Genomic DNA, 12617 nt, shown 5'->3' with positions numbered 1-12617 from the left:
TGTGCCTGAACACTAGGCAATCCTGAATATGAGGAGACCTTCCTTTTTTTCTTTTTTTTTCCAAAAAAGCGACTAAAAAATGGTAGGCCAACTTGGAAACAATACACACTTCTAAGGATATAGTCAAAACAGTCAAACGTCTCTTTCTAAAAACTTTGTTATAATTAACTATTATTTATTAAAATCCCATATCATATAAAATGACATGTGCATTTAAGAATGTTCTAGAGTTTTTCTCTCTCACATATTATGACCTAGTTTTACTTAAGTTCCTTGCATGTATCTTCAGCATTATAATCTTTGCCAACACTAGAACCACGCTGGTGTCATCTTACCCCGGTTTTTTCCAAGCACATCAGCTTTGTTTCATTCGATCTGTTATTTGAAATACAGCACTTTTTGAATCCCAGCATGAAGCTGTCTTCAGCAATTTTATCATAAGCCACAAGTACCTATTTACATAACATTGTGGGAGTTGGCATTTTTATTCATTTTGAACCCATGCTTTTATGATTTCTACCTCATAATTATTTATAGTGTTTTTTTAAAACAAATATATTTAGAAATTGTATTGTGCCTCTTCCAGTCTCCCCATCAAGGAGGATGAGATAAGAGAAAAGAGGAAAGGAAGGCACTAAAACCCCTAAAACCCGAAGTACAGGGATGGTGCCAAAGAAAAATGGGAAGGCCGGATTGATAAAAGGGTTGGGTCAACTCCCAGGTATGCCTTGTGGGTCAAGAGAGTGGGCAGTGGGAGTTGGGTGAAGCACTATTGGCAGCAGGGTGATGGCAGTCTGGGGTCCTAGACACCAGAGACCCGGGGTTTCCTCCTTGTCTAATGAGGCAGAACTGGATTCAGGATTAAGGGGCTCACCAATATCCCCCATCAGTAGAATAGAACTCGTATTTTGAGGGCTCACTGGTGAGACCTGGGCTTTATTTCTGCCCTCTGACTTGAAGACCTTCCAACATCCTTATAAAGTGCAAAACAGTGAGTGAGTAGCTCTTCATTTATGTCTCCATGGATGGCAACTTAGTGCCTATCTCTATGTTCCTGAAGAGGGCTGGGCAGTTTCTTTCTTTCTTTTTTTTTTTTTTTTTGTGTGTGTGTGTGGTCTAAGTTTCACTCTGCCTTCTGAGGTGCTTTTCACTTCCTTTTGGAAAATATCTTTTGTTAGTAAAGCTGAGCTCACATGAGTCTCCTAAGTCTCTTCTGCCCTATTTCAAAGTGTGTGTGTGTGTATATATATATCTTCAGGGGGCTTAGGAGCAGGTGTAGCTGGGTATGTTTGCATTTTGGCATTGGTGTTAGTTCGGAGTTCAATCAGAAGACAGACACCACATAGTAATTTGAACATCAGAAATTGAAATAGAGAACTATTAACTTTAAGAAAAGATTAGAGTAAGAGGAGATTGGCTAGTCAAAGGTAAAAATAACTTTAAGGCCGAAAGCAACCTAATGGAGAGCAGCTACAACTCAGGGCTGAGCTAGAGCATCCAAGGAAGAGACTCCTCCATCCTGGGCTGAGATCCAGATCCAGACCTCATTGGTAGAGGGTGCAACCATGGCTCACTGGATGGAGAAGAGGTTTGCTGAGGTCCTCTGCTGGTGGGACTACCTGGGAATCCACCCTCTAGATTACCAGGGGAAGCTCCCCATGGGGAGGTGCCATGCCTTGGATCTCATTGCAAAGCTCTGTGAGAGGATTTCTGGGGAGACATTTCTGGGGAAGTGCTGAGCTTAGGGTACTCCATTGCAAAGCAGCCTGAGAAGGTGATAGGGAACGATGCCCCTGGGGAGGTACCACTTACTGCTGGCTGCTGGCCACTGCTATCCCCTGTGCACTGCGGGAGCTGATGCTGTGTAAGCCAGTGGGTACTGCAGGAGCTTGCTGAGAGGTGCACACCAGAAATAGGACAAGAAATCCCTTCTTCCTCCAGTGACCTTCTAGCACCCTCTACCGACGAACATCATGCCAGCTGGCAGAAGAGAAATACTGAGTCTAACTCCATTATTGCAGAGCAGGCAGTGAAGGGTGAGTTCAGAATGGACAGGTAATAAATTGATAATTGGCACAGCATCTCATGCCTGAAATGCTTAGGCTTCCTTCTCATTCTCATCTGAAGTCAATCTGCCTGGATATGGGGACTTTTTAAGCTCCAAGCCCCATTGTGGGGTACACACTGCAGGAGACCCCTGCTCCAAGCCACAGGGGAGCTGTGTCATGGGACTGGGGACAACAAAGAAAATCCTCCTGCTAAAACCAGGAGAGCAGCAGCAGCATCACTAGATGTTGCCCAGGCTTTGGGTGGAAGTTGGATTCCGGTGTGGACTCTGTTGCCATCTGCAGACCAAAGTCTTCTGTGTCTGGTTAGAGGTAGGCAACCACTCTAGTTCTCCTTGTATGTAACGAACTTGGTCAGCCAGATGGAGGTTGAGGATTTCACTTTGGAACTACACATGTAGTAGTCTGCTGCCTGTCCTTATCTTTGCCATAATAATCTCTTTCAGGCATGTCTCATGATGCCGAACACTACAAACATGACAGTGGTAGTGAACCAGTGTAAAGCAGACTGTCAGGGCCATCCTCATAACATCACTCAGCACAGGGGGTGGGGATTAGGAGGCAGGAAGTGGAGAAGGGGGAAGCTCCAGGTGTTCTGTGCCTCTGGCCATGGAAACCAAAGATACTTCCAGGTCTCCATAGAATTTCAAGGTGACTCAAGCTGGCTGCCTCAGGACACTGCTCTCAAGAAACACAGCTCCTGGTGACACTTGAGGGTCTTCCAGACAATGTAGCCAATTCATTCACTGTTGAGGAAAAAGTATCTTTCTGGCCTCAATGTGCCCTACCATCCCCCTACAACCACCCCATTTCCAAAGCGTCCTGGCCTAGTTCCCAGTCACAACTTTCTTTCAAGAGCACCTCCCACTTGCTTGGGAATGATGGCTTAGAGGTGATAAAATTATCAGTGATCAAAGAGATTCTATTGCTGCCTTTTAGTCCATTGAAAATAAGCTGAGGCCAGTAAGAGCAAAGCATTGCATGAGTCATCAGATGCTGGTGAAAATGACAGAATTTGAAGCTCCAAAGTAATCCATAATCTCAATCAAGAAAATACTAAATTTTGCCAGGAATAATGCCAAAATTTAGATTTTTTGCTGTTATTAAGAAAAAGAGTAGTATTTTAAAATAAAAGACTTGATTGCACCTAGATCTTTGCTTTCTGTGTAAGACTGCACTAAAACCTATCTGCTGTCTGTATTTGAAGTAGTTACAACCTTTCCGCAGCCTCGCTGTAGGAGATAGAGACCCCTAGATGAACTTGGAAAGCCTAGAGCGGGGGGAACCTTTGACTCTCTTCCCTGGAACCCTGGGAGGAAATCACCCGACAGCGTGCTCCTTGCCAAACTGAGTAGAAATGGAAGGTTAAGTAGAGAGAAGGCTGGACACAGTGCCCACAGCCTGAACATGGCGGAAGCACACTGAGCTTTCCAATAGGTCCAGCAATAGGCATGACGGGCCATCTTGCCTTGGAGCATGGTGACCTACAGCCCAGGCTCTAGGGTGGGAAGCCGAAAAGATCAATGTGAGGTTGAGTCTCCAAGCTTCATTTGAGCCAGAAGGGGCTGAATGGGGGTGGCCATGGTGGGCCTTTATCACAGTTAGACAACAGGCTACAAGTTACCAGCTGTAAAACCTTCAGCTGCAGCAAGGACACAAGCATCTGGGGCACAGCCAGACGAACCCCTGTACACAGATATATCCTGAGGGGAAAGAGAAGACGAGAATCTTTGAGAGTGGATAGCAGCTCATGTATTGAATTTGAGCTCCAACTTACTGAGCTTAAATCTTTAATTTGACTGAATATTTACTCCAAGAGACTAACCTTGAAACTGCAATGACACAGTTACCTTGAGAGTGACAAGGCTGAGTTTACCTCCGTCGTTGAAAATGGAAACTTTAAAGTTAAATTGAATTCCACTATGGAGAAGTAAACTAAAATACATTTCTTCTCACTTCAGTTGTACATTGTGAATTTTAAATTCATTACACTATCATATTCTCCCTTTGAAGTCTTAAATAATTTATGTAGTGTGGACAGCAATGTGACTCAGCTGTGAGTTCAGCACTCCTGTATTGGCAGTGTCTGTGGAGCCCACACATAGACCTGGGGCAGATTTCCTGTCTCTGCCTCCTACAGAGAGACTGGAGGGACGTTGTAACTACTCCTTTAAATACAGGCAGCAGATAGGTTTTAGGCAATCTTACAAAGAAAACATAAGACCTAGGTGCAATCAAGTGCCTCATTTCAAAATACTATTCTTTTTCTTAATAATAATAGCAAAAAGCTAAATTTTAGCATTATCACTAGCAAAATTTAGTGTTTTGTTGATTAAGCTTATGGATTACTTTGAAGCTTCAAATTCTATCATTTTCACCAGCATCTGATGACTCATGCAACTCTTCATTCTTGCTGGCCTTGGCTTATTTTTGATGGGCAAATGGGAAGCAATAGACATGTCTTTGATCACTGATAATTTCACCACCTCCAACCCATCATTCCCAAGCAAGTGGGAGGTGCCTTTGCCTCAGAGTCCATAGGACTTCTCAACTTCTCCCAGCTGACAATAGCCCAATGATGACAGTTTTTTCAGAGGCCAGGACACATTACACATCCTATTAATTAAGTTTGTATGACCAAAAAAAAAATTATTAAGCACTGATGATATGCTAAGTGCCAGTCTGTAATGTTGAAAAATTACAGCCAGTCATATGTTGAAAAATAGGAGTTTCCTTCAAGGAGCTCACTGAGGGAACTTCAAGGAGCTCACTGAGGGAAATAAGATAAGAGAGTGGACTGACAAATACAGCCTAATGAAAGCATTTGCTGAATAATCTAGGTGAAATCTCTCAAATAATAGACTGCTTTTCCCTCTCCTTTGATGACTGAGAGGACAGAGTGAAAAAGAGCAACAAAGAGGCAAAACCATGGACAAGAATAAGGCAATAAGTCAAGTTGGTGGTATCAAAACAGGAATGAGAGAACTGTAATGACGGAAAAAATGCTGTAAAAACATTAGCTTGCCATCTGAGGAAAACTTGCCTGACATGTTTCTTCTCAAACTAGTTTCATCCTTCATTTACCATTAGTCAAAATTCACATTATGGCCCATGAGAAGTGCCCTTCTCTGATCCAAGTCCTTTCTAATTTGACCTGTGGGAAATCCAGTGGATCGAAAGCACCGTGGTGCATTGTGGGAGGGAGTGGTCTGCTGGTAATGGAGCCATGTCAATATAGTCTGCTATGGCAGAAGAAGTAGGAGCTGGGAGCTGGTAATTGAGGAACCAGGAAAGCAAGGAGATGATAAGAAAGAAAGGCATTATTTCCTTTCATTCAAGTGGCAGGAATAAAAAGCTTTAAGAAAATTATTATTTAAGGCAGAAGAGTCTTCTATTACAGGGCTCTGTCTTTCCTCTCATATTAATTAAACACACACACACCCCCACAACCTGTGTTACTTATCTAGTATTCTGAGGAGGAAGAGAGGTCAATTACTTTCATAAAAAAATACTTTATGCTGAGACATGCAATGGAGGTTACTTTAAAATATAATAATCTTATCATATGTATATAATTTCATTTTCCAAATAATAGGTGTTTTCAAATAGAGTTTGCTTTGGCCTAATTCTTTAAAATGTACCTACAGCTAAACAATAAGTGAGTACAAAGGTGAGTATGTATCAATTCTAAAACTGATTCTATTTATGAGACATTTTACTTTTTAAAAATGCTTACTGTAGTTTAATACTCATATTTCAAATCCTTTTATTGACCCGTACTGTCTCAGTACAGCATTGATAACATAACATTAACATCCACAATAATTAATATCATAAACATGAGATTATGGCTTTCTTACAAAATGTAGCAGATGAGAGAAAGAGCTGAGAAAAACAAAGCTCTTTTCAAAACATGGTGTCAAAAACAGTTATTAAAACTGATAGCAAAGAGAACACAGAGCAGTAGCTTCAAAGTCACTTGTGTAATACCTGATTTCTTATTTACTTGCAGAAAATGTGCTTACGGCCAAAATATTATCTCACAAATTAGTCTACAGTACTTATATAAAGATGAAACAGAACCTTTTAGCAAAATTCCACCATAAGGAACTACCCTGATGTATTGTTTCTGGGTCCAGTGCCCCAAATCTCAATTATGGACCTGCTTTTCAGGTGCTTTGTTTCAGGTGCTAAACAAAGAGGACATTGGATCTGCCTTTTGTAAGAAAACAAAAGGCTGTGGTTGGAGACATGTGATGCCCATCATTTGCTCCTGCTGGCCAGAGGCAGAAAGGACCAGGGGAGGGGAGAAGAGACAAGGGCTACATTACTTAGAAACATCAAATTCTGATGCTGGGAATTTAGGAGAAGCATCCATAGAGAGCCTGGAATTTCTCTTTCTCTGTGTTTTTTTCCTTTTCTTTTTCCTTTAAAAAATTGGTATATAATAAATGTACATATCTTGGGGTACATGTGATAATTTAATACATTTATGTAATTTCAAAAGATCAAATCAGTGTAACTGGAATGTCCTCACCTTAAATATTTGTCTTTTCTTTATGCTAGAAACATTCAAATTATTCTCCTCTAGCTATTTTGAAATGTACAATAGATTATTGTTAACTATAGTCACCCTACTGATCTATCAAATACCAGATCTATTTCCTCTATCAAACTGTATATTTGTTTCCATTAATCAGCCTCTCTGTGCTTCCTGAAACAAAGACATCTAACCAGACCTTGGATGGATTCTTGTTCTGGGCTGAAAAGCTTGAAGAAGGGAGAGCAGCTGCAAGGACAGCAGCATTGGAGTGGTTTAGTCTTTCCGTTCTGCCTCTAGCTCCTTAGCTGAAAGCTTTTTCTTTGCCTTTAGAGGAACAAAGACCTCTGGGTCCTTAAGGTCCCCAGAGAACCACTTGGTCCCCACAGTGCAAGTCATCCAGTGTAGCATATGGCTAAAACTACCAAAACATCAGAAGGGTCAAAATGATTCTGAAAATTGAGGCAAATCGTCTAAATAATTCTACCAAAATTGTACTTTTGTTCAAACACATAGATGGCTGAGGCAAAAGTGGTCCTTTTGGCTTATCTTAGACAACAATGAAAATTATTTACATCATTTGGTAGGTTTAGATGAGAATTAAAATACACTTTTTTTGAAAAAGTATATTAATGTAGATGAAACTATTGGAATACATTTACCCATAGTATTTCTCAAGAGCAGATGACAATGTCTAAAAGACAGATTCTTATGGCAAAATTGTAGAGTGCAGTGTGAAATCTGTACATACCTTAACTTCAGGGGCAGTAGTCATAATAGTGACCTACTTCACTGGGTTGTTAGGACATATGTAATATTCTAGGTAAAAGGAAGGAGATTCTTTGAGCCAACCAGTGTGTCTAACCTTCCCAGAATCCCATGATAACTTTCTTTATTTTCTTTTTTGGTTTATTTGGCTGAAGTTAATGTTAAGACAAGATATATTCTAATGTATATCAAAAGAGTTTAGAACCCATGGGCCCAAGAGTTTAGAGCTCATAGTAATGCAAATTACTTACATCATTCCATTTAATACCAGAGTGATATGAGCTCTGCACTGAACAGCCAAAGCTGCAAATAGTTGGCAAGAAAATGAAGGGCCTGTCCCAAAAGAATGCTCTGCTTCATGCTCTACCAAAGACAAATTCTTCAGTGGAGCATATCAGCTGCCATAGGAAAACAGAAGCAAAGTTATGTCAGTGATTCTAGAACCCATACTGCTCCAACTTGAAAATACGTTGGTGTTTGTTGAAAGCTCATTGTAGCATCATTGGCTATGATCAAGTTCTCATGGTAAAAGAAAAATAGTATCCTTTTTGTCAGAAAAGAGCGTTTGTAATAAATATGATACATTTAAACTTGGATTTTCTTGTGGAAAATAGACTAGTTTTTTAAAGGATAGCACTAAGTTAAATTAATTTATATATCTATAAAATGAGCTTCTTCATTTGTACATTCAATGACTCTAGCTGATTTTCCCAAAATATATCACACAGTCAAACATTCCCACCAAGCTAAGACTAGAAACAAGCTGTTAGTAAGAGGAATAATGGTGAGAAGTAGACCTGCCAAGACTGAATAATTAAAAATGATCCAGAGTTGAAAAAAGCAGAGTATTTTCCCCCACCTCCTTATGTTACAACATCTTACAACAGTAGCACAAATGCTTCTGTGGTTTACAATGAAAATGGCAGAATTCCTTAGGCCAAGGGACTCAGAATATAAATTCTCCCCCTACTTTCCATACTGGGGCCATTGTGGGAAAGATGCAGCTCTCTTGTCCTCTGGCTTTTTCAAATACAGATAATTAATTTTAATTTTTATTTATTTATTTTTGAGAGGGGCAGTCTGGCTATGTTGCCCAGGCTGGTCTTGAACTCCTTGGCTCCAGCAATCCTCCTGCCTCAGCCTCCCAAAGTGCTGGGATTACAGGTGTGAGCTATCACACTCAGCTCACCCTTCTTGTTTTTAATAAATAAAGTGAAAGCTTTTTATAAAAAGAATGTTGCTTGGCTATTCTCATCTCTAGTAAAGATGGAGAGATAGTAATAGGATTCGACTTCATCAGAAGGAGTTTAGGGTGAGCTAGGAAGAATTTCCTGCATCCAGGAGTGATGAGGCAAAGAACAGCTCCTGATGATTGTGCTTTTCCTGTCCCTGAAAGAATTTGCAGATGATGATACAGCATATATTTGGTGGGGTGGTAAGCGTAGTAATGGGATCAGGAATGCAGAATATTAGTTATGGAATAACAGGCCGCTCAGTTGCTAAGGAATCCTAAAAATAGGGCATGAGTGACTAGCTGAGAGGGGTGGGGAGGAATGGATGGTTTCCTGGGTTTCATTGGGCGCCCGGATCTGACAAAGACAATGCAGAGCTGCTTTCTGCAGCTGCAGAGATTGAGCAGCAAGCGTGGACAGACAAGTCTGAATCCCAACTATCTTGCAGAGCTATTCTTAATAATAGCCTAGCTTTCTTCCAGTGCAGGCCAGCCCCAACACACGGAGTCCTCAGACTCACAGTAAAGTCTTGAGGCTTGGGTTCTTGGGGCAGAACAGAGGTCCACAGTTCCTCCAACAACTGTGCCCATATGCACATCCCCTCTTCCAGCCCCATCTAATTTTCAAATGAATTCCCCAGCTTGGAAACTGTTTGGGTAACAGACTCCCACCCATCATTCCACAGTGTGCGAAGCTGACTATTTGCATACTGTGGGGAGAGAAATCTAACAGGTGAAAAAAGGGTGGATGATTTTATTTTGAAGCAAAGTTGTGTTTGTTGTCATCCTGGACAAGTTGACCTCTGCAAAACTTTTTGTTTTCAAGATTCCGCAAAACTATTTTAAGCAAAGTTTACAGCTTATCAAATAAATGGAGAAACTCCCTAGGGAATAATGTGTTAGAAAATTTGCCTGCCCATTTCCCACATCCTCTAACTGACAGCCTATCAATGCTGTGCTACTTGTTTCCTCTGAGACAGGTTCTAATACGGATTGTGGCTTTCATTTGCTTGGTGGGATTTTAAAAAATTTCTGATGTTGTTATAACAAAGGGCTTTGCTCATTTTTCTTTTAGTCAATGACAAAACATGGTAGAAATGATATTTGGCTGCTGTGTGGACACCAGGGAGATGGCAGGAAAATGAAGAGAGTAGAGGAGACCTGGAGGAGGACATCAGCAGAGGAAAGGAAACCTAGCTCTCCTGCCCTGAGCAAGTGTTGCTATAGGACAGAGAAGGTTGGGTTCATGCTCTGTGGATCCCTTTGATGTCTTTGTCCATTCTTTTAAAAAGCTGGCTCAAAGGAAGAAAGCTCAGGGCTCTGTTTCTAAAGATTTCTATTTTACCCTTTTTAGCAATATTATTAGTTCATGGGCTTGGAGACTTAGTAAGTGACATTGGTTTGTGGGATTATACAAAGGACATCCCAAACCAATGGAAAAAATCTTTCCCCAAACTTTCATTGAGATTCACTACTTTATTAAGACATTAACTTTTCCTGGAAGGCTCTGTTTAATTTAGAAAGAAGAAAAGAAAAAACCTTGGTAGGGAAGAACGGTTATATCATTACCAGACATTATAATGTGATGACTAGCCAATAGAATATAGGACACAGAACAGGTGGGTTCTTTCCTATTTTAAATATGAAATATAATTTAGGTATAGTAAATTTTACCCTTTTAGTGTACAGTCTTGCAAGTGTTGACAAACATGTGTAGTCATGTAACCACCACCACAGTCAAGATATGGAGCAGTTTTCATCACATCAAAACATTTTTACTTATATCAGGATAATATCAGGTATTATCCATATCCCTTCTGGTTAAACCCTTCCCCAATCCCTAGCAACAACTGATCTGTTTTCTGTTCCCCTAGGGTTACCTTTTTCAGGCAATGTCATATAAATAGGCTCATACAATATGTAGCCCTTTTAATCTGGTTTTTTTCACGTAGCATAACATATTTGAAATCTATCCATGTTCTTTTGTGTTTTAACAGTTGCTCCCTTTTTTACTGCTGATTATTATGTCATTGTAGGGATGCACCAGAATTTATTTATTCATTCCCCAGTTAAGGGACTGCTATGGAATGACTTCTGTCCCCCGCAGATTCACATGTTGAAACCCTAACTCCCAATGTGATTGGATTTGCATAGGTCCTTTAAGAGGCAATAAAGGTTAAATGAGGTCATAAAGGTGGGGCCCTAACCCAATAAGGTTGGAGCCCTTATAAGAAGAGGAAGACACATCAGGTCTCTCTGCAAGCACACAGACTAAGTAAGGAGAGGTTACAGGAGCACGCAATGAGAAGGCAGCTCTCTGCAAGCCAGGAAAAGAGCCCTCGCCATAAATCAAATCGACTGGCACCTTAATCTTGAACTTCCAGTCTCCAGAGCTGTAAGTAAATAAATTTCTGTTGTTTAAGTCATCCAGTCTGTGGTATTTTGTTATAGCAACCCAAGCAGCCTAGTGGTCAGAAGGAAAAATCTAGCTAGGATTCTAGTCACCGAGTATGAGTTACTAAAAAGCAATGGTCATTTGATAACTTAGGCATGCCCTAAATGGAGTGGCCATGGTGGCTAGTCTCTGCCATTTAGTGAGCTAGATAAAGATCAGTGAGAATAACTGAGGGCCCACAGCTGCAGCATAATGGAGAAAAATGGAGGAAAAGCCAGAATGAGAAAAGATGACTTACTCGACAGACATCATAATAATGCTACTAACTGCTCCTTATTTTAATGGGTAGTTTTGTCTAAACCAAATCAGCAATGTGAATGCTTAATTCTTTCCTTCTACCAAGGGGGAAAAAAGAACTTAGTCCCTCTCAGGGGGACTTTCAGGGAGTCCTCCTTGGATAAAAGATGTTTAAGAAAGAGGCCATTTCCTAGAGTGTTTGTTAAAAAGCAAGTTCCAAGACACTAACTGCAGGGAAACACAGAAATCTGCAGTTTTTGAAAGTCAGATAATTCTGATGCAGATAGTCCTAGAAGTTGATTTTCAAAAACAGTTTTTCAGAAATGGTTGATGTTTTCACTGTACCACTTGTATACATCGAGCGAAATGCCACATTTTAATTATATCATGACTTAGATTCAGGTCCTACTTTCCAGAAAGATGCATAATACCTATTCATACATTTATATATTTATACATACAAATAATATACAGACTGTGATTGTTTATTTCAGTATATTTATGCGGAGAAACCCAGACACATTGCTATTACTGAGACAATGCATCTAAAGGTAGATCATGGCCCTTCCGGGATCCATGGGTTTCTGTGCTTAAAATCCTTCAGTCAAATCGTAGATGTCAGGGCTGCTAAATGCACATCCTTTCACACCTTTTAGTGGGTTGAACCCTGAAAGGAGAGAGTTCCTGTGGGCATCACCTTAGGGTGTTAGAGGAAGACAGCTGTCCTTGGCTTCTGGTCAAGAATCTGCAATGAAAAATGAATGTTTCAGTACTTCTGCATAGTCTGCTTAGTAATTTGGAAAGCAGAATGCATCTCTCTGATGCTCACTAAGCAATTTTGGCAAGTAATTGAAACACATTTATCTTCTCTGACATTACCTAATGGAGCTATCTACTTTCCTGGAACATGCTGAAAGTGACTGGCTAAAATATGTGCATTTTGCAGTCTACAATAAGGCGTGTGTGTGTCCCACAGATGGAAGCAGCCCACCTTTGGCACCCAGCCTGAAAAGTGAAACTAATGAGTTCTCTAGTAGCTGTTCAGTAAGTTGTTCGTTATTTTAACCTCTGAGATCTGAGTAAGGTCTCAGATCTTTTAGGGCTGGACTCTGGGCATTAAAAAAAGTTTTAATTTAAGCCTATCAAAATATATTCCAGTTAAAAAAATATTTCATTTTAAACTGAGTGTGAAGGGAAACAGAAGTTAATTAAAAGGAATACTGTATGTGCTGTAACCATGTTTTAATTCCTGAACCCTGAGAAAGTAGTGATAGTAGAAAAATGTGACTTATTGAGACATTTATATAAACAGCTTTAAAA

General features: G+C 40.3%; 1 long non-coding RNA gene across 2 annotated transcripts in view; it reads left to right on the top strand.

Annotated features, from left to right (window-relative positions):
• Nucleotides 1–10817: 10817 nt before the first annotated feature.
• Nucleotides 10818–12617, top strand: part of LOC104006513 (uncharacterized) — a 53695-nt gene continuing 51895 nt past the window's right edge. Inside the window, exon 1 of one of the 2 annotated variants that reach the window (XR_008548050.2) lies at nucleotides 10818–11000. This is a non-coding gene — a long non-coding RNA (uncharacterized LOC104006513). The remainder of the gene's footprint in view (nucleotides 11001–12617) is intronic. The other variant, XR_680262.5, reaches the window with a different exon arrangement.

This window comes from Pan troglodytes, chromosome 4 (assembly GCF_028858775.2).
Source record: "Pan troglodytes isolate AG18354 chromosome 4, NHGRI_mPanTro3-v2.0_pri, whole genome shotgun sequence".
In the NCBI taxonomy this organism is placed as follows: Eukaryota; Metazoa; Chordata; class Mammalia; order Primates; family Hominidae; genus Pan; species Pan troglodytes.
The sequence above is the reverse complement of the archived record's forward strand: the minus strand, read 5'-3'. Positions and strand labels throughout refer to the sequence as shown.